The 23663-nt window shown below is 42.8% G+C and overlaps 6 non-coding genes across 6 annotated transcripts; 1 reads left to right on the plus strand and 5 right to left on the minus strand.

Annotated features, from left to right (window-relative positions):
* Nucleotides 1-10964: 10964 nt before the first annotated feature.
* Nucleotides 10965-11036, minus strand: Trnaw-cca (transfer RNA tryptophan (anticodon CCA)). Its single transcript has one exon. It is a non-coding gene; the product is annotated as a tRNA-Trp (tRNA).
* A 1968-nt stretch (nucleotides 11037-13004) lies between these two features.
* On the minus strand, nucleotides 13005-13076 carry Trnag-ucc (transfer RNA glycine (anticodon UCC)). Its single transcript has one exon. It is a non-coding gene; the product is annotated as a tRNA-Gly (tRNA).
* Nucleotides 13077-13882: 806 nt separating this feature from the next.
* On the minus strand, nucleotides 13883-13956 carry Trnai-aau (transfer RNA isoleucine (anticodon AAU)). The gene has a single exon. It is a non-coding gene; the product is annotated as a tRNA-Ile (tRNA).
* Nucleotides 13957-15258: 1302 nt separating this feature from the next.
* Trnak-uuu (transfer RNA lysine (anticodon UUU)) lies at nucleotides 15259-15331 on the minus strand. Its single transcript has one exon. It is a non-coding gene; the product is annotated as a tRNA-Lys (tRNA).
* A 408-nt stretch (nucleotides 15332-15739) lies between these two features.
* Trnaw-cca (transfer RNA tryptophan (anticodon CCA)) lies at nucleotides 15740-15811 on the plus strand. The gene has a single exon. It is a non-coding gene; the product is annotated as a tRNA-Trp (tRNA).
* Nucleotides 15812-16204: 393 nt separating this feature from the next.
* Trnai-aau (transfer RNA isoleucine (anticodon AAU)) lies at nucleotides 16205-16278 on the minus strand. The gene has a single exon. It is a non-coding gene; the product is annotated as a tRNA-Ile (tRNA).
* Between the last annotated feature and the right edge of the window lie 7385 nt (nucleotides 16279-23663).

Consider the following 23663-nt stretch of genomic DNA (forward strand, 5'->3'; position numbering starts at 1 on the left):
GATTCGGATTCGACCAATGGCAATGTGCTCCCATTTCCATCAGCCGGACACCCTAGTGTCCATTAGGCTCGATTGGATACCGGATCTAAAGGAAAATGTGCCTCCACCGGTGACCATTTCATTCCGATTCATATTCATCGTCGAATGCGCCTGAATCTATGCAAACGATGCTGCACATAAAACTGAAATGCAATGAAAAGAGTGAGATGTTAATATGCGTATTTTTATATTTTAAATTATTCAGATGGCATTTGTTTAAGAAACCGTCACTTTCTCGTTAGAAGGATGTTTAATTTTGTGGCATGGTCTATCCACCTCAAGCTAACTCGCAATGGAAATGCGTTCGATTGCGCTATTTAACCACTCGGGATAAATGCTCCCGTTCACTCGAACCCTCTCGAGCAAGTCCCATGTGGTTCGAATTCCGCCCGGCCCAGGGATGCCCCGCGTCCAAAACTGAGCACCCCGGAAGTACCGACCTGCTTCCTAGGCTAAATGGATCCACTTCCTGCCAGCCTGTCGCCGGGCATGACCCAAAACCGTCCCCCCCGAGACTATCGCAGTCCAATTGTTTGCCGAACCGAATAGTATCTGCGCCGATGTCGAGCATCATTACCTGTTGCGCGGGTGGGAGATTACAAATTATTCCATCTGCATAATTGCCGTTAATTTGCGGTTTGCGGCGCTGCGTGTCTCGTGCACCGAATTGTCTGCCAGCGTGTTGCGTGCGTCGGCGATCCTATAAAATGTGTCCTGACGGTTGGCTTGGTTGGCGAGGAAGTAGTAGTGGTGTTGTTCGTTGGCCCGCATCCAACCCTGCGTGGACCGGGAAATCCTTATCGATCCTTTCGATTCATCATTGTTCATTTTCCGATAAACACAATGCGATGCAAAGTCATGTCCAAGTCGGTGCACAATTCGTACAAAAGTAGTGGATCTGCTTCTGTGCTGCAATTTAACAATACTTCTGTTCTGGGTTGAAGGGTCAGAAAAAAGGATCACAATCTTTTTCTCTTTCAAAACTCACCATTCCGTATTTAAATTCTTCGTGCAGAACTATTTGAAAACAAAAGAAAATTTCCTTGCAGATTAAGCAACGACAATCCGATCCTGCACGGAATGGAAACTGTCCCCTCGCATATTCTCGCAATGCCAGGATGGATAAAAATCGTTTCATAAATATTTAAACTATTTGCCTTTCTCCGTTTACACCACACTCACATGGATGGGGCTTTTATGTCTTTCCATTTCAATACCGTGTTACCACGTACCACCGATACACATGACATGGCGATGGTTGTGTGTTTTATTTTATCAGCTTTCCGGCACCGGCACCACACACCCAATGCACAATGGCAATTACAACGCCCCCTCTCCCTACCTGGACACCGCCTGGACAAGCACCGGACTGGACCGCAAAGGGATGCAGATCCGGTCCGGCATGAATACATGCTTCCGGGGAGCTTTCGTTAAGCCGGCAACCGCTGTACCGTGATGGAAATGTGCGCGCACCCGGTGCAACTTAGTCCCGGGGATTTCAGCGGAGTGTGTAAAGAGTATTACGGATAATCTTGCCCCCGGTGCGGCCACCATTTGCCGTCGCCATTTTACTCGGTATCGGCAGTCGGTAAGGCAGGGAACGTTCCCGAGCTGTTCCGATACTATTCTGCGGCCCAAAACTGTTCTGCTTCGTGCGAACAAGAATCCTTTGGTTTAGCGAGTGGCGATGGACGTTGTTGAGTGAGTGGTTTGAAAATTACGAATTTCTGAAGAAATTAATGATTTCATGAGTTCTGTTTTGTCCAGCCATGAATCAACCTCGGACGGTTGGAGCGTTGCCTTCGCAATCAAATCGTCACAAATCATCACAAATTTATTGCCTGTTGAAAGTTGCCAGTTCATCGTTCTGTTTCGTTAAACAGGCAGAAAAAAAACAGGTACCGGGACGAACCTGCTGAGGGCAAACAGTTTGTGATTGCCATTCATTCGTACTTTACAGCCCGCGGACCACAAAGTTCGTCTTGGCGTCGCCACGGCCAACGATGGCCACCTGCACAAATGGACAGTCCAGAAGGTGGCTTCCGGTGTAAAGATGGCCGCCCAGCCGTTGGCCACAAAGGAAGTTCATTATGCAGATGCAGTTGGATCGGCGAGGCCATTTCGGTCGTTCGGCCGGAAGTTGGGACGGCAGTACCACGGGCGCCTTGATGACGCCGTAACTTCATGTCCAAGCTCGGTTGTGCGCCGTGGGCCAAGCGCCAGCAGTTGCGGGGAGTTAATTGTTTGACGATTGTTTGCGATTGCAGGCCCTACCAGTTGGTCAGTTTGAAATCCGTCGTTACATTGCGACGGCAAGTGTGTTAATCCGACGGAGTGTTGAGTGTTCGTATCGTTCGGCTTTGACGGTTCCTCCCTAAAAAGCCAGAGCAACGCACGAGCTTGTGGAAGCCGGGAACGGAACTGACTCCGACAGTGTACCGGTTCCGCAAAATGGCCAGCAAAAGCTAGGATTGGATGAGATTAATTATTGAAATGAGCACAGACCGAGCGGACGGACCGAACTTGTTGTAGATGAAAGTGTGTGATTTACGCAAATCGTCCGTCAACCGAGGGACACAAACCGAACCGTTTCGCTGTTCCGCTTTTCCGGCGTTGGGACGGTCTCGGTCAACTTCGATAATGTTTGCCAAACAGACGGTTTGGCCGCAAACTTCGGCCATACGGTGCGTAGTAGGCAGTATCGGAGCTGCTTGCTTTGGTGAAGGGTGAAAATTTTAAGTTGATGAGTCGATGATCAACAAAATGGACGTGTGCTTCATTGACGATCGATTGTGGTGGAGAAACGATTCGATTCTACACACGATATTGTACTTTTTTTAGAAGAGTGAACTGCACCGTATCCAATATATTCCCATGCAATTTCAAACATCGATTATTTCATAGTATTTCGTCATATTCTGTTGGTTATTTTAATTGATAAGCCATTTTATATCGATCAATTACAGCGTACGTTTTGCTATGACACCGCCACACATTATTTTTACCAGCTTTTCAAAACCGCGTCATGTGACACGAATGGATTTTATCGTCATTTTGGGATAATTTAAAGCATTACGGCATTGAACTAGGTGAACGTAGACATATTTTTCTTATTTACATTAGACAGGATATAAGACAACTCGAAATAGTTCGTATGGTGTAAAGGAAGGCCATTTATTTGTTGGCTAATATTAATATATCATAAACAAAATTAGCTGCATGAAAACATACTCCGTATTGTTTAAGCACATTCTCATCCTTCCAACACATTTTTCCAACTCTGACATGCTTTTGGAAGCTTTTTAATATACCTCATTCAGGAACTTTTCCCTGTATGTTAAACTAACTTAATAAACGTGTTGTATAAACTGTGCTGTATAACTTTTGATGAATACACCTTGACATGTTTCGCTGTAATTGGATTACAGAAGTGACCGGCAATGCATACATACGCGGAATCAGGCTTATGTTTATTACAACCATGTAATGGGGTTATTAGACATGGATTTTACCTGTCATTTTTGCCTAGAATTTTACGCGAGAATCTTACGTCAAACACGATTTGGCAGTAAAGTTCTAGGCAAAGATGACAGTTCAAATCTTCGTCTAATAAGGGTATAAGAGTCTAAATTTGGGTTAGCTTAGTTATATATCCGCTTAAAAACGCGTAACCCGTAATTTCTACGAATGATTATTGTTTTACGTGAAAATTCCCGAAAGTTGTAGACAATTTTTGGTTTGTTCAACACAATTAAAGATTTTGTGCATTTTTATGATGTGTCGTTTTCTTGTAAAGATCATTCATGTTTGTTTTGCTTGTGTTAGAAAAACTGAGTGTCAAATGTAAAATTTAGATTATTTTATTAAAAACGGGAATCAAATCAACCTTGAAAAACATCTGCAGTGCTTAAACTTAATGAGTGAAAAGTTTCAGAAGTACCTGTTCAGTATTGGTCATGTGTTTAGTGTACAGGAAACCCGATACAAATAAGGGCAAAAAAATATAACAGATGTGAAAGATAATAATTAAACAACACTTCGTAAGTCTTGTGTAAACACATAAGAATATTACAATAATATGTAGAAAGTGTATGAAATGTAGCGTCTCCCTTAAGACTCGATGAAAAAGTATTGCATTGAACAAATTGTAAACATTTGGCATTATCAGTGTTCGTTGAGCCTCTATTGCATGCATTCCATAAGATCCATTCGGATATTCATTCGATTCACATGTATCTAATCTAATTCCTGTGTTAGCGTACCATCCATTCGCAGTAACCGTCCATCGATGTGGGCGCCAATTAAGCCCACCGATTATCGGCAGTGAAACTCGACCGGCGAATACCTTTCTTGTGAGAATGTGCGCCAACATTGGAAACGTCGAACGGATCCATCTCAAAACCCCAAACCGGGTGGTGCATTACTCGCACACCGCACGCCCAACCGTGGAAGGTTTATTGCATTCCTATCCAGCGAGGATAATTTGGTTTCCTCTACCCATCGCCAACACACACACACACACACGGATCGTCTATTTATGCAAATCATCGCACGCCGTCGAACGGTTCGCTTCGATTTTGTTACGGTATTGGGCGGAAAGAGTCTACTCGCGATGACGCCGTGTAGAAGCACGGTTTGGTCGTGGTCCTTTCTTCGCCATTAGATTCACCTGACGCAAGCTGCCACCCGAATGGTCGGTTTCCGGGTATCATGTGTGGCTGTGTGTGTGTGTGTGTTAAAATTTCTCCACCGCTAGCGCAGCGAATTGAAACATGGCAAGACGACCTGGGGCTCGTTAGGAAGAGTTTCGGAAGATTTTCCGCCCGCGTAAAACAATCGAACTCATCAGCGGTTAGCAAGGGTTTTCTTTCACTCCAACACCCCCTCCCCGTGCACCCATTCCAACCATTACCCTCCCCCAAGCGTTCGCCGGGAATCGTGGGGCTGGAAAAACGAGAACCGAAACGCGTACGTCACGGTTCAATTTTAACAAATCATCATTATGCCGCCATACGCGCCGACAGCGTGTCCTACCATCCTCTTCGTTCCTTCTCCACTGTGCCGGTGGTTTTCCCATGTCAGCCAAACCATGTTAGCAGTTCATCTACTTCACAAAGTACACTCGCTCCTGCATGTTCCTCCCGAAAAACTGTTGACGGGCACACATATTCTTTTGTTTACCCCGGGTGAACATTATCGGGCGAGTTTGCTTCCGCTTTTCCCAGTGCCGGGAGAAGTGGGAGGAACGCACTTTTTCTGCATGCTGTTCCCGTAACATTTTTTTTTTTTTTTGTGCGGTCCGGTATGCAAGAGTGTATAGACTTTTCCATGTTCGATGGCTGAAGAGGACATGACATGGACCTCAAAAAACAGTGTTTTGATAATGGTCTTTTGACAACAGTGTATGTGCGACACATTTTCGTATTATTTCGATAAAAGTTATGCATATATTACACAACACTTAAACAATAACATTCTGGAACATGCAGAAAAGTGATTGGTTTATAAATCAAGTCCATTTTAATTAAGTTGTTAAGGAACGTCGAATAGGCTCGTCACATGCAGAAATGAAAAACCTCTACCAAGTTGGACACTCCTTTTATGCTGCCATTCGCCAGCAAACCCGCTCAACCCGGCATCACGAGTGAACCCGAAACTAGGAAACGAAAAAAAAAAACGTTTCCCCAAGTGTTTACTTTTCTCTCGTTAGTTTCGCAGTCATCGACACGATTTTCCTCCGGCTTTTCAGCAAAGGCTCGAAGCCGCTGCGTTGGGCGGGCGATGTAATTAATTAATAATAATTAGTATTCTCATTTATACCGTCCTACCGTCGTCGTAGCCGATATGTTGCCGTGTCCGTGATGGTGGTGGTGGTGGTGGTGGTGGTTCCCCCCCCCCCCCCCCCCCTCCGCTCAACTGCCTTTTTCCCGGTTGCCACAAACGTGCCTTTTCCTTCCTGGGCTGAAAGGGAAGGCAGGTTGGATGGTAATTGCAAACTAACCGGTCCGTGTAAGCCATTCTCATTTCGGACATTGTCGATACCTTGTATCCCGGTCGTCGGTCGTTGTGCATCCTTGTAGCCGTAGCCTTCCACCACGCCACTCCACGAGAGAGAGTGTGTATCCTTCCGAGCAAGCAACATCCTCAACGGCTTGAGTGAAACAAGCAAAAAGAACCAAAAATACATGCCTTCACATCACACAACTCTCCCCCCCCTGGCCGCCCTGAAAATCCGTCCCACGTCCAGTCGAGTGCAGTGAAAATATTCATTATCCTGCTTCGGGTGAGTGCACTACTTTCGTGGCTTTTCACCGGCAGTCGATTGCGCGTGGCGTTGACTGCACCGCCTTTGTGTTCCCAGGCTTTTCCTCCCGGAGTGGGAAGTAGGCAGATGGGAATCTGGCTAGGGATCTCTCTTGAAAACCTGTCGGCCGACCGGAAACGACCGGTATCGGACATTTTTCGCACGCGAACATGCCGCTCGGATTTTTCCACCACCCCAAAACCCTGCCCTGTCCGTTAGGGGGGTGGTTTTAGCTTACAATTCGAAACTAACCGAACTACGGGCGTGTTGTTTTTCTTTCCGATCTTTTTGCGAGCTCCAACAAGAAACAGTACGCCATCAAACGGGAGTTTCTTCGGGGGAAGCACGTTCCACCAGCTTCCTGACCACAGCTTCAGTGTTTCCCATTCTATTCCTCACAGCTCATTTGCGTTTGCAAGTCTGGCTTTTGCTTTGATTTCGTTCATTTTTCGATCCAAAGAAGAACGTTTGGCCGTAAGCTACGGAGCACCACGGGATGGACGGTGAAGGATGCTTGCCGGATCCCGGATGATCCGGTGTGTTCCGGGGGTGGTAACCACTTTCCGGGAGCGTTAAGTAACTGAAAAACTTAAATAAAAAATCCCCCATCCGGGATGAAACCGTTGTTCGTCGTCCTTGTAAGGCAACAAGAAGTACCCGCTTCGGCAAATTAGCTAGTTTGTTGGGCTGCTCCTTCAGTTGTAGAACTAGCAGAAACGGAGGAAACCATCCAAAAGGGGGTACACTTCCTTGGTTCGCCATCGCCGATAGCAAATGAAGCATTTTTAATAGAGTTTCATTCTGGTGGAGCATTTGTTTGGTGCTTAAAAATGCAAAAACCACTCGTCCCCCCGGGGGCAAGTGGATTCAATTTCCTGCTTGTTTATGCGGGGCAAAAGAGGATGAAGTAAAGAACACCGTATGCCTTTTATTGTACTGTATGAGAGTTTGACGTTGAATATTTGTAGTTCATTTATCATAGCATGAGGAAAATGTACTTAAATTCGTAGAAAAGAAATATCTAAGGAATCTCCAACATCAGTTTCATAAATTAATGCGAAAAGAACATACGCAGAACTTCTCCTCCCAACAAACGAGAAGTTAGTTACACTTTGGGAGAAGATTAAACCGCCACAAAACATGTCTTCTGCCATGAAGTTCACCAAAAAACCCCCGGAAGCAACACCCGAAACTTGGCTTCATTTCGAATATTAAATTAAATGCAAAAACAAAACAACTCCGTTGTGTACTTGCGGACTGTTAAATCTACCTTTTTTACATGTCGTTTTTTCTTCTCTTCCCCTTTTCTTGCTCTTTTTCCTTGCAGGCATCTAACCGGGAAAGCAGCAGCTCATCCTTGAGAGGTAGGTCGACACCGGGTTGACGGTGGGCTTATGATGTGGTGAGTAGTGCCTGCATCCACACCGCAAACTTTTAGCCCATGGCTGTATATATACACACACACACACACATAAACACACGTACACACACACACACTCAACAAATCCAAATCCTCAAACTTTGCCCTTCTTATAGCGCCAGCTTAGCTTTCTTTCTCCATTTGCCGCTTGGCTCTGTTTGTGCTTTGCTTCTTCCGTTCTTGTATGTGCTCGGCTATTGTTGTGTGTTTTTTTTTATATTTGGTGGGCCAAACAGTATGAACCATTACACGAGTCAGTGTGGAGGAAAGTTTTCCTTCATTTCATACATCAGATACACACACACACACACACATGTTTGGAAAATCCTTATCGGCTTCATAATTCTATGCTATGCATTCTGTTTCATTATCCTAAATTCAGTTCCCGTCCCGTCGCCGATGTTACTTACGCTAAACCCCGGACCGACACGGAAAAACCCTTTCTAGTAAATTGCTTTTTCATCGGAAATACATCGTATGCTCAGAAGATAGTAGCTTTTTACGGACTATGCACCATATTTGATCCAACGCACAACGGAACACATCTATCATTTGTGTTGGGCCACTTTACTTGTGATCTTTTATTCCTACCGTATTTCACTCGAAAATGGAGTAATGTGTTTTGTTTTTGTTTCGCTATAAAGCAATATCTTAGAGGTGCGCGACCGTTGTAAGTGTTACAATTGGGTTTGTTTCACTGACAACTGTGTTTTCGGTTGGTGGTTGCCTTCTAACATGGAGTACTTTACCCTCCTCACACTCAATGGAACTCCAATGATGGTTGAATGAAGACCGGCCGCACAAAGATGGAAAAAAACCAGCATGGAGCTCTTAAGTTTCGGCAAGCATTATCCGTTCGTTGATCCAACGTTCCGATTCAAAGGATCCTTTTTCCTAGTATCTCCTCTGGTGAAACGCATTCGTGTCCATGCGTGCTTTCCGGGTGTGCAATTCGTTGCGCCCCAAAACGCATCGACCTGCTGAGCCGGTGAACCAACCGGTGGTCTAATTTTTAATTTTCCTGAAAGCGTACCATTCCATTTTCCGACACGATTCCCGTTTCAGCTCGTCCATTTTTTGCTGGAAGGATGGATAATGCTCATGCAGGGAAGTGGAGGCTGATCCGCAGTTTGCCTTCGGGCCGAAACATGTCCAGTTAAAGCCCTCTTGCGTCAACCGCCGTTGAATATCAAAAGTTCTGCAGAAGGAAAACTCTATTCGTCTTGTATGTTTTCTTTTCCCATTTTTTTTTCTTTTTGTACCATCCAACGGTTAGCATGTCACTTGCACATTTGTAAACCTAACGTCCCTTCCAGCGTTCTCCACAGACGATGAACATGAGTCCTTTTTGTGGTAAATTTAGCAACAGAAAGGAAGCGAGGTGAGGAGTGGGTGGCTGGAAATTCGGGGGAAAATTGGCCCCCGGGGTTGGCGGTACGCACGTATGGTGTCCATTATGATGGTTCAATTTGAGGACCGATCCTGTTTTTCCACTCTTCCGTTTGCTCATTAGCTCCTAGAACTTATCGCATTCATTCGCCCCCGGGTATTATTGTGTGGTTTTGTTTGTTTACTTGTGAAATGTCTTCATTTGTGTGCTTTAACCAAATGTTCTAAGGTGTTAACAATTCTAGAAAAAATGTTGAAAACAGGTTACAATCGAAATGTAAGTTATGTCTCGTACCTCCGGAACAATGGGTTTTCTCAAACACTACCAAAACAAATTAAAAATTTTAAAACACTTTCATCAACTTAATCGTAGAATTTATCAACCTAAAAATTAGAAACCCGTTTTTACATCCAACCCTATCACTATAAAATGACGATCATAAAATTCCCGAGAAGCTTCACTTCATCTCCGATGCAGATTTAATATAATCGGTGCAAAAATGAATTCACCCTGGTTGACACTTTTTGCTATGGTAATTAAAATGTAATGTAAATCGAATTAGTCGCCAGGTCTGCATCAGGTTGCTGGCATTTGAACCATGGTTTAAACATGCACGCTTGCATCGGTTTCTCTTCAGATGTCCCACTAACGAGGGCATAAGAAAACCCTAATGCAACTCCTCCCAAAGGGAAAAAATAAGCGTTTCCGACCGCGTTATAGCAATTAGACTTTTTATTTTGCTTCTTTAACTTAAATCACTTGACTCGTCGAATGACATTTTCCGGCCAACCGGTGCGCTTCAATGCTGGAAAACGATAATTAACATCCAGTGTTCTGCGATTCTTTTTTAGTGTTTCCGTTTTTCCATTTCCATTGCCTGGTAAAATGCAATCCGTTATGCAATTAGGCTCCCAGAACGTGTCGACAGATGCTGGTCGTCTGCTAATGATACCCGTCGTGGGTGTGCAAATGTATCATTTACTCAAGCATGAATACATTACAGATCGGGTAAATAATTAGTGTGCTGTAGAAGAAATGTTAAGGATAAAGAACATAATAAAAACAAAAACAACCAACGCATATGTTCATCACGAATTGAAACGAAGATTACATTCGAAGGTTCATGTCCGTAAAGGAATACTTATTAACAAAAAATGTAGAAATGTCTACGTTTTTCAATGTAGAAATGAAAAACGCTAGCAATTTTCTTTTGAAATCTTCATCAATAGTAGTATTTTCTTTGTTTCTTATTTTTCTGTGTCCACTGAAGTTGGCTAATGTGAATTTTTTACCATTCTGTCACTACTGAAGTGGCAGACAGAAGGAAAAATTCCGGTCTCTGGGCCAAAAAGTCGCTTCAACTGGCCAAATATTTGAAAACAACTTTTAAAAAATAGGGCATTTTTTCCAATCGAAAAATAAACAAATGACAAACCCTAATCGTTGGATGTATTCCGACAATAGAACGAAACCGAAATGGAGCAGCAGTTGAAGGTCCCAAAGGAACTGAAAAGCATGTCAACAACCATCGTTTTGTCGTCTACGGCTAAAGTACCAACTGGCATAACGTCACTTGACAGGCCATTGAAATATTTTAGAAAGTGCTAAACTGATGTTACTTTTCACTTTATTTCATTACTTCATTTAAAATTATTAAATTAAATATTATTATATTTAATATTATTACTTCAAGCTAATTTGCGTTTCGTTTATGGCCGATGAAAATTTGTCTATTTGTTTAATTCAAAATGTATACATGGCTCGACTGTGAAATGAAGCAAAAGGCGATCACAAAAAAAGATCCTTCTTGATGACCCCGACGTGATTTGAACACGCAACCTTCTGATCTGGAGTCAGACGCGCTACCGTTGCGCCACGGAGTCTTCTTAACCGCAAACAAACCGGTAACAAACCGCTGGCCTGTCAAAATTTATTAAAATATTTCATAAGTTGAATAATCATTCATTTAAAAAAAAAATATATTATCAAATATTAATATACTCAATATTATCAAAAAGCCAAAGAAACAATGGCCATTGGTCGATTCGACCAAATTACAACAGTGCTGTTATGTTATTGAAACCTCCAGATGGACTGCTGAAAAACACCAAACATAAAAAAAATGCGTTTCGCAATGTTAGCCATGCTGTTTTTCTACACAAGCAAAAACGTAAGCAAACAAACGCGATTAGACGCACCGGTGGCAAAGCGAAGGAAATTAAATACTATTCCAAAGGAGCAGAAAAAAAAACCTCAAAACATCGCAAATGTTAACAAACGGCAACGTCAGTCAGTTTTCCGATTGACTGTTGCTGATGGAGAGATGGTGTGTAATTTAGGTAGGGAAGTAATAAAAGTAAAATAAAAAAACAGCCACAGAAACATGAAAGATCCACAGTTTGTGCAGCATATTACAATGAGTGCGAATGTTATTTTTCACAAACCGCGTATCGCGTACCGCATCAAAGTTTGGGGCCGGGAAAAAGAAAAGCAAACCGGGGAGGGAAAAAAAATACTCTGAACCTTCGGGGTACGCGCGCGCCCAGAGTCTGTGCGTTATGCGTTATTCATGTCCTTTATGCTGTGTGATGTTTGTGTTCAATTATATTGTAACCACCGCACAAAACAGTAGCGAGTTCGTTACGGCTCGGCTCGGTTTTTGGGGCGTTGCTACAAAAAGCTGCAATGCACTGTGCTTGCCGCTGGTGGTGGTTTCCTGGCTCCATTTTTCCTACCCCACCCCATAGCACACCCTCCCTTACATATGTCGACTGGCCGTGTATGTGTGTGAGCTCTCTCTCTCTCTCTTTGTGGCACTGGCGTTGTTTTGCCGGTTTTGATAGCCGTAGCGAGGAAAAACGCAACTAACGGTCCACGCGGTCTCTCGCTGGGCCGCCGGGAAAAGCCCCCCTCCCCCTCAACAACGACAGGTGGAATTGAATTAAAAATCCTTCATCAGCAACAAAACACCGCACCGCGCGCTTCCTCATCGGTAGAGAAATGCGAAATACAGCAAGACAAACCCTGGGAAATTCGCCACCACGAGAAAACAAAACTTGGAAAAGGCAGCCAAACAACCGAGGGAAATGTACAGCGGGCGGGTGGAAGGGAAGCAAAAGTAACCAGGTTTTGGCAAATATTTATTTCAGACCCGAAGATTCTCAACGAACCAAATTCAAACATCAAACAAACAACGGAAGCCACCGATCCCGGGCAGACGGCCGGAAAAGTTTTTTCCTTGCGGTGGCTGAAGGAATTCATCGATGGATTTCTCATGTTCTCGCTTGTGTTGCGCGTTTTATTTGTTCGTTATGGTTTTTCCGGTTGTGTTTACCTGATTTGCTTTTTCTCGCTCGCATTATTTAACTGCCCGCTTTGCCGAATGGGCGATCGATCTGGTTAAATGAGAGTGCTTTTTTCCGCCGTACGCTATGTTCTTCCACCCGCTACCCTCTCAAGCTCTAGTGGGTGTTTTGGGATGGGGTTATCTAAATTTCCACCTTCGTACACTTTGTACACACCTTTTGCAGGGGGGGAAATAAATTGTACGAATTGTTTCATTTCCGATTGATTTGTGTAGAAAAGTTAGACGAATGTAAATTTAAAATGCGATAAAAAGCTACCGGGCTAAACTCGGATGGCAATGAAAAGAAAATATTTTAACGATGTCTTGTTTCCTGATGTCCTTCTTGCTGACTTGGTGGCTCTTTGGATTATTAACATATTCAATACTAAAAAAATATTCTAACATGCCCATATCCAGAACTAGTCATAACCGTGCTTTTCCGAAAATAGAATAACACGGTTATGAAAAATAGGTTCCAAGCAAAGGAAAACAAAAAAAAATCAAGTGCGTCGGCCGGGAATCGAACCCGGATCAACTGCTTGGAAGGCAACTATGCTGACCATTACACCACCGACGCCCGCTGGAGAGGGGAAGCGAAAACGGGACGGGAACCGGCCTGCCAAAAATGAAGGAAATTCCATGTCCTTGTTTGAAATCCAATTCTTGACCGCTCCGGTACGGATGCTAATTGCTGAATTCGATTCTTTCCTACCTTCTATTGACTAAATTAATTCATGAATCAATTTCTCAACATTAACGTTATTACGTTTTGTAATCCCTTTCCCCCTCTGGTTGGATGGTGTAGCTGAATAAATGCTTCTATGAGCGGGTATTTTAAGCCGCACCCCACAACGTCGCTGCATCCTGTCGTAAGACGATATTGGTCCCAATTAGAAAAAAAGGATTTCAACTCCAATAATGTCCACCCATCTCATTATGTTACGCTTTTCATCACCGAGATACTAATGACGCTTTTCCGGGTCTGTGTCGATCCGGCGAGGACTTTTCCTGACAGCAACGCAACCCGCGACGCTAATGATGCATTCTCGTAGTTGCTTTGGCATGGGGTTCGGCTCAGCAAAATAATGAGTATCACCTCTAATGCTCCATTCGAACACTTTTTCGTGTCTTTGTTTAAACCTGGAAAATGTAAATATTAATTTAAAATAGAAAAAGGATAGAATAAAAAACGAAAGAAAAGTATCTTCCAAGAAGCTTGGTATTAATTCTATATTTTTGAAATGAAATCATTCGATACACGTTGTGTCAAATGAAACGCTTAAACTGTTTATTATAGATATTAATTGAGCATCTGATTGACATGACCAAATTAGCAGATCGCAAAATAAAAGTTAGGCCATGGCAGTAAAAAAGAATTTTCTTTGGCTCCAGAGAGGATCGAACTCACGACCTTCGCGTTATTAGCACGACGCTCTAACCAGCTGAGCTATGGGGCCAGATATCAGGAGCGTCATAAAAGCATTACTTAAAGGTACTCTACCTTATCTGATTACTGTTCAGTTGTCATCCAAGAGGCAAATCAGGCATGTGTGTGAATTTCAAAGATCTCTGTTAACGTGGCATCATGATCATCACGATCCTGGAGCAAACGCGAGTTAAATTTCGCATTGTTGAACATGTCAGGATGGCCGAGCGGTTAAGGCACCAGACTCATTAAGCTTCTTAAAACGTGTAGTTGTTAGTTGATATAAGACCCAAGGTAGCATCTTTGGGCGGCGGGTGCGAGGCGGATGTTAATCGTTAATGTTTTTGGGGGTCGATTAACGTCTTCCGACAGAATGGTCTTCTTTTCCTTTCAAGTTGCACAAGCTGAAATCAATTACCTCCAATCTTCCGTGTTTTACACTAGAACACGATATCGTGTTAATTAAGCACGTCGTGTTATAACTAGTAATACGGTTGAGCAATCTGGTTTTCATACATGTCTCGCTACGTTTCCTTAGCGCGCCAGTATGAATCGTGGGTTCGAATCCCACTTCTGACATGAACAATTTTTTTTGTTTACAGCTTTGCACGTATTTTAATTTTAGTAATTTCTTAGCTGACATTGACTTCTAGTAGAAAGTTACACTTACTATGCTCCAAATGACACAGCCATGTAAAGCAGTCGGGAACAGCCGATGTACCTATTAATAATCTTACAAATGGAATAGAACAGGCAAAACGCTAAGAAAACACCAGCCCTGGGATGCATCAAATCAGTGCCGAATAATATTACTGGTACTGTGAAGAAGCTCCAAGTTCTTCACATTCTTGCACTTTTCGAAACCTTCCTGTCAGGAACGGACAATGGAAAAAAATTAATATTTTTTTCACCAGATTTTCATTCGCTACGGTATATGGTATGTTTTATGGTTGATATTATAAGGATTTCGATGTTCATGCTAGAAAAACGTCATGCAGCGCACGAAAGCACGACTGCATTACGACCGACTTCAAAAGCCAACGTGAAAAAGCGAAACATTTAAGCACCTTATTTACTACTTACCAATAACTTGCAACATTCAACAAATCGTAGAGACAAAAAGATCACGAAATGATCCACGATCTTATACACTCATTCAATTGGATGAAACTTAAAAAATCGGAAGGTCCGGAAGGTCCGAAGATGATAAAAAGGTCATTCTTTACGACAAAATATTGTTACTGAATTTTTTCCTGTAATGAAGCTGCGTACGCAAATATCATCATTCGTCTGCAGCAAAAAGTGGGAGCATTATCAGCAAAAAAGAATATCTCGCCCGAAAAGGGACTTGAACCCTTGACCGTTGGATTAAAAGTCCAACGCTCTACCGACTGAGCTATCCGGGCGCCGTTGAGGAGGGGTGACGATGAACGGTACACAATTGGACGAACATACAAGTTACCTGCTCAACTGCTCAGCTGCTCTCTTTTGCCTTTCACCATCTGATCAAATTACTCTTCATTTCGCAATATAATATTACCAGCAGTGAAGTTCCTTTCTGCCAAAGACAACACACACATGTCGCTTTATAAATTTAATTACCAATAATTACAAATATAGGTGATCCCATCAAATATTCTTCCTAAATGCCATTGAGGTTGATTCTTGCTGCACATGAAGTTCTCAGAGAAAACATCTGTGAGAGAAAAAGCATTATACTGCTCACAGCGTAGTTCCAAACTCGAAATAAGAGATCTTGGAACATTTACTTGCTGAAATAATCTAGACACGTTTTACCCCTCACTGAGAACCAAGACTCCGTGGCGCAACGGTAGCGCGTCTGACTCCAGATCAGAAGGTTGCGTGTTCAAATCACGTCGGGGTCAACGATGATAAACTTTTATTTTTAATAAATGCCAAATTTTTTAGAAATGTCTTTATTTACCAAATGAACGCTTCAATTTTCAGACAATTTAATAAATTTCAAGCTATCAAGTTAACTATGAACAGCATGATTAGTTTTAATTTAAGAGTTTGTTTGATTTATTTGTTATGGTTGAACTAGTTCAGATGAGTTTGACTAATTATCAAATAATTATTCTCGGTAAAATAGTTGAGCACATAGTGGATAACGATAATGAACCAAGAAGTTTTCGATGAGTTCTTTATGTTTCCACAACGTCCACAAAGGAATGTACCAGTTTGTGGTTCCAAAACAATCAGTTTACAAGTTTGATTAAAAATTTTAGCAAACAGTAGACATAAAAAAAAGAGATAAATGGCTCCAGAGAGGATCGAACTCACGACCTTCGCGTTATTAGCACGACGCTCTAACCAGCTGAGCTATGGGGCCAGGCGACTGCTGAGGCTGCAAATGCTATACAAAAAAGATATACAATCGTGAAAATGAGTTATAAATAGATTTCTGGCCTGCTTAGAATTTTCTTTTCTTGTATACTGCTATACTTGTGCACTGCAGGGTAATAGGCATGCGCATGTTTACCCTTCCACAACATTCTCCAGCACATCTTGCTACCCAGTCTTGCAGTCCAATCGCCGGCGAAGAAACAACCAGCTGCGGTTAGCAGACGATTCAAATACCCGTCAGAACTCGCTACGTTGGATATGTCAGGATGGCCGAGCGGTTAAGGCACCAGACTCAAGAGCAAAGTCAGCATTGTTTAGCTTCTCACGAAAAACGGTTCGATAGTGCGGATTTCTAACTCTCGATATATTTCCAAAGGTCCAAGGTCTTTAAACTAAACACATACAACAATACAAACCTTAAAGCTTTTCTCCATAAAGAATATATTGAGCGATCTGGATTTCCATGAGTTTGTGTCGCGCCAACATATCTAGGCGTCGCACCATGGAATCGTGGGTTCGAATCCCACTCCTGGCATATGTCGTTTCCCAATGGCAAAAATCTGTGGAAAAATCCTTTTTGTTTTCTTTCCATGAAATATGCCAAATGTTTTATGCGGAATAGTGCGATTCATATAATGTTCATTGTCCAGCTCAACTCCTATCCTTACACTTTTCTGAACGTCAAAATCAAAATTACTACTTTTGAACAATGCAAACCACTTCCGGTAAGTTTATCCAGTAAGGAGATATGTTTACAATAAACTTTCACTAAAATATCGACGGCTTTCGGCAGCGGGTTTGTTCATGTTTCAAAACATATTTTTTGGTATAAAAATTGCCATTTCTGGAGCGTCCACAAGCAATGTTGTATCCACAGCAGCAAAATGCCAAATAATAGAAAATGAAGCCAACACGTGAATCGTGAATCGTGAGTACTGTTTTACTACTTTTACTCCTAATATAAATAAACAAATAAACAAATATTATACTCTTAACATTATATATTTTATGATTCGTTTCTAACCGGGCAATTGAGAGCCATTTTCCTTACATTCTTTAATCGTTTATGGGAACTAACCTTTTAATTATCCCAACATCGAGAACGCTGAAATCGCGATCCGGTTTGTTTTGCATTAGCCTGTCAATGTTGAGACAGTTATGGTGGGTAAATGAACGAGCTTAAAAAGATCGTACACCTAAGTACGCCAGATGTCGTTGAGCTTCGGTATGGATCGGCACGTTTCCTCTGAAAAGCCTCCTGTGGACATGGTTAACGCGTTGTTTTTGTTCCTTCTTTTGCTGCTGCCAAAGCACCGTCCATAAACGTCACCGTGGCCGGCTTTGAGCCATCACTCATTGCAGCTTCATCCGGATGATGGGTGAACCGAAAATCGCGTACTCCGTTGCGTTCCCGTTTGGGGCAAGGCAATTCTGCTCGAAGCACGCTTCGCCATCCGATATCGGGTCAGTATACTGTCAGCCGCAGCAATGCGAACTATGCACAGCAATGACTAATTGAGTGTCGTTGGCGAATGACGGGGAACTGACCGACCAGATGATCCCGTCCGCAACCTCTCGATCGAGAACCGCCCTGAGCCGTGTTTTACCGACAGCTTTTATTTTTTTACTCTTACTTTATGCCACAGCTATTAAACTCACATTAGAGCCGTTTGTCGGGGCGGTCAAGTTTGACCCCACGGCACGGTGGCAGTTTTGTGTTTTCATTTTACGATGTCCCTTAGGCACCGGCATTCCCTGGGGGGGCCAGTGCGTGTATCCGCTAGTTTTATGGCCAATTCATTCGGCTTTTTTATGATCCATTCCTCTGGCACCTGACGGTGACGGGTGTGCGCGTGGTTGACAACCGTGCCGGTGTCCCGCGAGGGCACCACGGTCCTTTCCCCACGGTGGAAACCGCATCCCGAGCGGAGGGGGCATTTTATTGTTGTCGAAAATAAAATCAATTTGTCGTAGAGATTAAAACGCCAAACGATTTTGGCCCAAGTACCGTGTTTGTACCATTTTCTTCCAACTTATATATTGGGTTTTATGCAGGTGGTTCTGCATCATCGACTGTCTCCATCGAACCCCTCTCGGTTCCTTCAATCAGTGTAAAATGAATCTCGTGCGATCACTTTCAGCACTCATTCCATAGTTCCGCGTGGGTTTAGGGAACCAGGGAAGGAACCAAAATAGAACAGTGCGTGCCAGTACCGGCAATGAAATGCGGACCGTAAGTTTACTTCCTCAAACGCAAACACGCCGCGACGACGATGATGGCAGGCCGGTTGGCGGCATCTGTCTTTTGAAATATTAAGCCACCCTGCAGAATAACCGAACTTTACACACCGCGTTCGTTATCTGCCTCGGCGGTATTTTTTTTTTCTCCTAGTCTACGATCGTCGGGAAAGCGATCCTTTCTTGTCGGTGTGGATTATTGCTAGCGGGTGAAAACACCCATTTTCTGATTATTTATTTCTCTCCCCTTCAGCGAAAAACTTTCAACCCAAGTGCATCGGTTTTCTAGGAAGTGTTAGAGGATTACAATCTGAGTTACGGAGCTAGCGAAAATTGAAAATAACTCGCCCCAGCATATCACTTTATTTTATCGCATTTTTTGGTGGGCTAGCCTCCTTAGAAACTGTGACATAGCGTTGCTATGGGCACATATGAAAAATTTCAAGAAATACTCCAATAAGAAGAGAGAAAGGGCAAGTTTGTATGTACAGATGAATGTTTAATCAATGCGAATCAATTAAGGGAAAGAGTGGCAAGATGCGTCGGTGGAGTAAAATACACCGCCATTTTTGTAGTTGAATTAATAGTCATTTAAAGAAAATGAATTAAAATAATATATTCTTTGGAATGTTTAACACATCCTTTATGATTGGGCAAAATGATAAAAAAATACATAAAAATTGCGATCAAGCTCAATATGTTACTTGCCCAATACAAAAAAGAATAGGATTCCTAATCCTTTCATTTAAGTTAGAGTGACAAACATTGTAACAACCTCGTCATGGAGCAATATGCACCGGCTTATGAGAGACAGAATGCACTGCTCTGAATGCTAGGCAAAACACTCAAGTTGTCCCAACTAATTCAGTATGACACTAAACACTCACAGTTGCACGTATCCTTCATCCTTCGCGCATTCTGCAGCCGCAGAATTCATATTAATTATTATGGATATTTCATACTCAATTAAAAAAATAAGATGTAAATTTCATTCTATAAAAACAGTTTGTATTTAAAGTTGGAAACACACTTAGCTAAATTAGTTGACGTAGTCTAACTAGAGTTGAAATTTTAGATACTCCAAAAACCAAAGTCTCGATAAATAGCTAATTGAAATAATTAATAACGGTGTACCCACACCGTTTTTATTTTTATTTTACCATACAAATTACAATGACACCTGGTAAAGAGTGCCTTTGAAAAATTTCGTTTTGATAACAATTCGAGAGTTTTAATGTCATTTTATTATTTTTGGGTGGGATAAAGGATAGAAAATCGATCTGTGAATATTTGGGTTATTTTTCTGGAATGGACTGTAACAAATCAATGTTGTTACTTAAGGGATTCATTTTGCTTGACATTATCTGTTCTCTAATAATCTGTAATCCAATTTTACGCTGCCTCCAATAAAAGAAAATTACTTGAACAAAGCTGCTAGAGAATATTTCGTGTTTAACTAGAAAAACGATCAGCACGATAATTTAAAGAAAAACCCCTGCCTTACTTAAAGAAAAACCGTTTTATCTGAGTCTCAAATCGTCCTCAGCCCGGTTGGGACAACAAATTTCCTCCCTATGGTATTTTCATAATGAACTTTTGCTCCACATGGTGTCCCCGGATTGGTTTGACGCGCGCCAAAATTAGTTCCTTCACTCGTTGGCCATACTTCTTGGGGCCCCGAAGACACTGGGAGTAAAAGGGACCACCCTCCCCCGGCGCGCTGTGAACACTCCAGCGTGCATCTGCACTCGGAAAACATCGCCGTCTGGTTATCTGTCGCCTATGACGGACACGAATCACCGCCCAACCCGGCCTGTGCGTCATCCCGCTGGGGTGACAATTTAATTAAAATACTGGCTGCACTTTTCGAACCATCATCCCGACGCGAGTACGGCCCCTAGGAGGCCCCCTCGGAAGGCCTAATCTCGTACAGCATCCAGCTGGTTTGGACCGCTCCTGGCCATGGCACAACCGAACCGACCGAAAGGAGTATGCTGCTTCGGTGTTGATTGCTGCCGGGAGCAAAGCTCACCCGCTGGGCCGGTTCCCAACGGTTGAAGCAATTGTACGACAACGGGGGAGGGAGTTGGAGCGAGGCTTCATATAAATGTCTACCAAATAACCTCCGCAGCCAGGTGGGTTGCCCTCCCCCCCTCGGAACGGAAACCGGGGCAGCGCGGTGTGTCATCGGAGGTTGAAAGGATCGAGCGTTACAGCGAGCCGGTCATGCATAAGCAATCTGTTGCTGGAGCAACAGCCATACCCGCTGATGGCCGAACCGAACTGCAGTTTCGCTTGCATAAACAAAGGACCCTCGGGAGCAAATCGGGAGGAAAACAAGTGCGCAACAAATCGACCGGATCGCCGGCAAGCGGGATGATAGGCCCATAGGAAGTCGATCAGGTCGCTTTTTGTTTTATTCTACGGCAAAAAGTATTTGCTACTATCGCCGGGTTAAAAACGGTGACTCACGTCAGTGCACTATCGATTGATTGTTATTGGAGTGCCTGCTTGCCGCGCGAACCGATGCAATGGGTGCACTTTTCCAGGCGGTTCGCACAAAAAAAACCACGCTTTCCACGGTCAGAGATCAATGTGGTCCATTTGCGTCGTTCGCTGGTGCGATGCTGGCTCCGTGAGCGTAAACCCTTTTGCCTGCCAGGCAAGGAAAATGGTTGCCAAATTGAAAAAAGCAACCAAAACGGCTATGAAATAATCGGTCCGATCAATTGGTGAAGGTGGGGGTGGGGCTAAATTCCATCGTACCGGTATGGTCGTTTGCGTACGTGAAATATGTACTACTAATCTGTCAAAATGAAACATTCCACAGTGTCGGACTTACCACAAAAGGGTCGCCAAGGTACAGTTAGATCGATAGGTTCTAGACCTTAGTTGCATTGCTTTGTGAAACTAGAGTATTATTAATTTTGCCGTTGGTAGCCGTTTATTCAAATTAAAATAAAGAATCGAGTTGTGCATTTTATCACAATTTTTTCCGTTTTAAAAACACAAGAATTAGTACAAAAAACTGTTTCACCATAGGTAATCGTTGTTAAAAAAATAACACCAATAGGTTGCAAATTATCTTTTTGAACAAATACTAATCGTAGTCAAAAAATGGTGAATATGAGTTTTCATAACGTACGTAAGAATACCCAATAGTAATTATTAGAGTTGTGACTTACGAATCTTTTAGCAAAGATGAGTTTAGATTGATTCATGATTTGTTGACGATTCGAATCTCAAAACATTGCCGAATCTTTCGAAACTGTCATGAATCTTCATCAATCTTTGACGAATCCTTAATGAATCTTAGAGATTATTTGAGGTGTAATATTTTGAATAAAAAGAAACGGAAATCTGTCCTCGCTATTGAATCTTAATCGATCTTTGGCGAATCTTTAATGAGTCTTCGAGATTCTTTGATGTTTTTGATTTATATAATTTTTATATAAATATTTTGAATAAAAAGAAACAGAAATCTGCCCTCTCTATTAAAGATACTTTTTGGGCGTCATCAATCCATTCTTTGAACTCGAAATTTACGCAAAGAGCCATTCAGATTCATGAATCTGAATCTCTGTTACTCAACTCTAGTAATTAGTATTTCAGTAAGTCTGGTGTCTTGGATACCTGAGTTCGTAAACCTAAACCCGGATATGCAGCATATCTCCGTTTTGGGAAAATTTCTAATTATAAACAACGATATTCTAAACATTTTACTTTACGTCGTACTTTTCCAAAATTGTCTGGCTAAAATTGCATTTCCCCGTAGATACGAATCATCGTAGGATACCTTTGTTTTACCGGTTATCAAATCTCCGTGAATTTGATTATGATAACTTGGGATATCAAAATATGCATTCCATTTTCCGGCATTTTTGTTCAAGCTCAAGTTTACAAAATTTGCTTTTCACAACACGGCCGGTTTGAATTTATTCGATCGGGCAATTTATTTTGCGTCGAATAGTTCAGTGGGTTTTACAATTTACGAAACACACAGTGGCTAAATAGTTTGCAGTAACATACGCAATAAATACGGCGCTGTTACGCCATCGAACGGTTTAATTAATTTCGGCGTGTAGATAAAAATGGCTGTTTCGCAGGGTACATCGGTGTACAATGATCGGTTACATTTGCATTTTGGTTCGTTTGCTACGAGGAAGCGCCATTCGGACAGCAAAACAGTGCCTATTCATCCAGAATTCCGTGGAATAGTGCGCTACATTTCGCCCGAAGAGAATATGATCGGTCGCACGTGACGTGGCGCTGCCCTTCTGACCCTCGTTGCTACCAAGAGAACGGAACCGATCGTCACCGGAGGCCGGCTGGTGCCAAAGTTGGTGCGCGGTTTTTCCGCTAATAAATTCATTAGCCCCGAGGACAAAAAGCGGTGATTGCCGGGAAAAGCTCGTTCCGTTGCGCCGCGACGTATGGATGAAATAAACTAAACATTTGCACACGAACCGTTCTTTTCAACCGTTTCTCGGACCCACCGGGTCGCAGCGATTCTGTGTTTCAGTTTGTCGATTCTTTTCGCGGAAACTGTCCCGCGGGCCCTTGATAGGGTTCCGACTATTTGAACGCATACACATGCGGCAGTACCTGTGGCAATGGAAAAGGGTTTGGTTACGCGGAAATGGCAAATTTGCCACTGGAAAGCAAACGACTCACAACAATAACAACAACGGATGGTGGCATTGCCACAGGAAACTGTCGAACCGATGGTTTCCAATAAAAAAAAGGTATCAATTGTAGTGGTTTACAAATGGGTTCGGAAAAACGTCCGTTGTTGTTGGGGTTCCCTCTCGTCAGTACGAACACGTTGAACACGTTTGTTCCACTAGCGGCTTTCCCCGACGTGATGGTCAGATGTGTGACTTGTACGCTTTTGACTCCTAAAACACCAACGGGCAGAAGATCGCAGTCTAACTTCGATTTTCCACCGAGCTGGAATTATTGTTTAATTTACTGTTTTGCCCCTCTCGGCTGGCCTGAGCTCTATTTATAGCGCTTTGTTTACGTGACATTTGGGTAGCACCGGAATGAAATTAATGTATGAACCCTGGCACCTAACACGATCCCCGCCCAACAGCCAACCTAAAACCGCATCGCGTTTGGAAAAATTTGAAC

Source organism: Anopheles ziemanni, chromosome 3 (genome assembly GCF_943734765.1).
Source record: "Anopheles ziemanni chromosome 3, idAnoZiCoDA_A2_x.2, whole genome shotgun sequence".
Taxonomy (NCBI): domain Eukaryota; kingdom Metazoa; phylum Arthropoda; class Insecta; order Diptera; family Culicidae; genus Anopheles; species Anopheles ziemanni.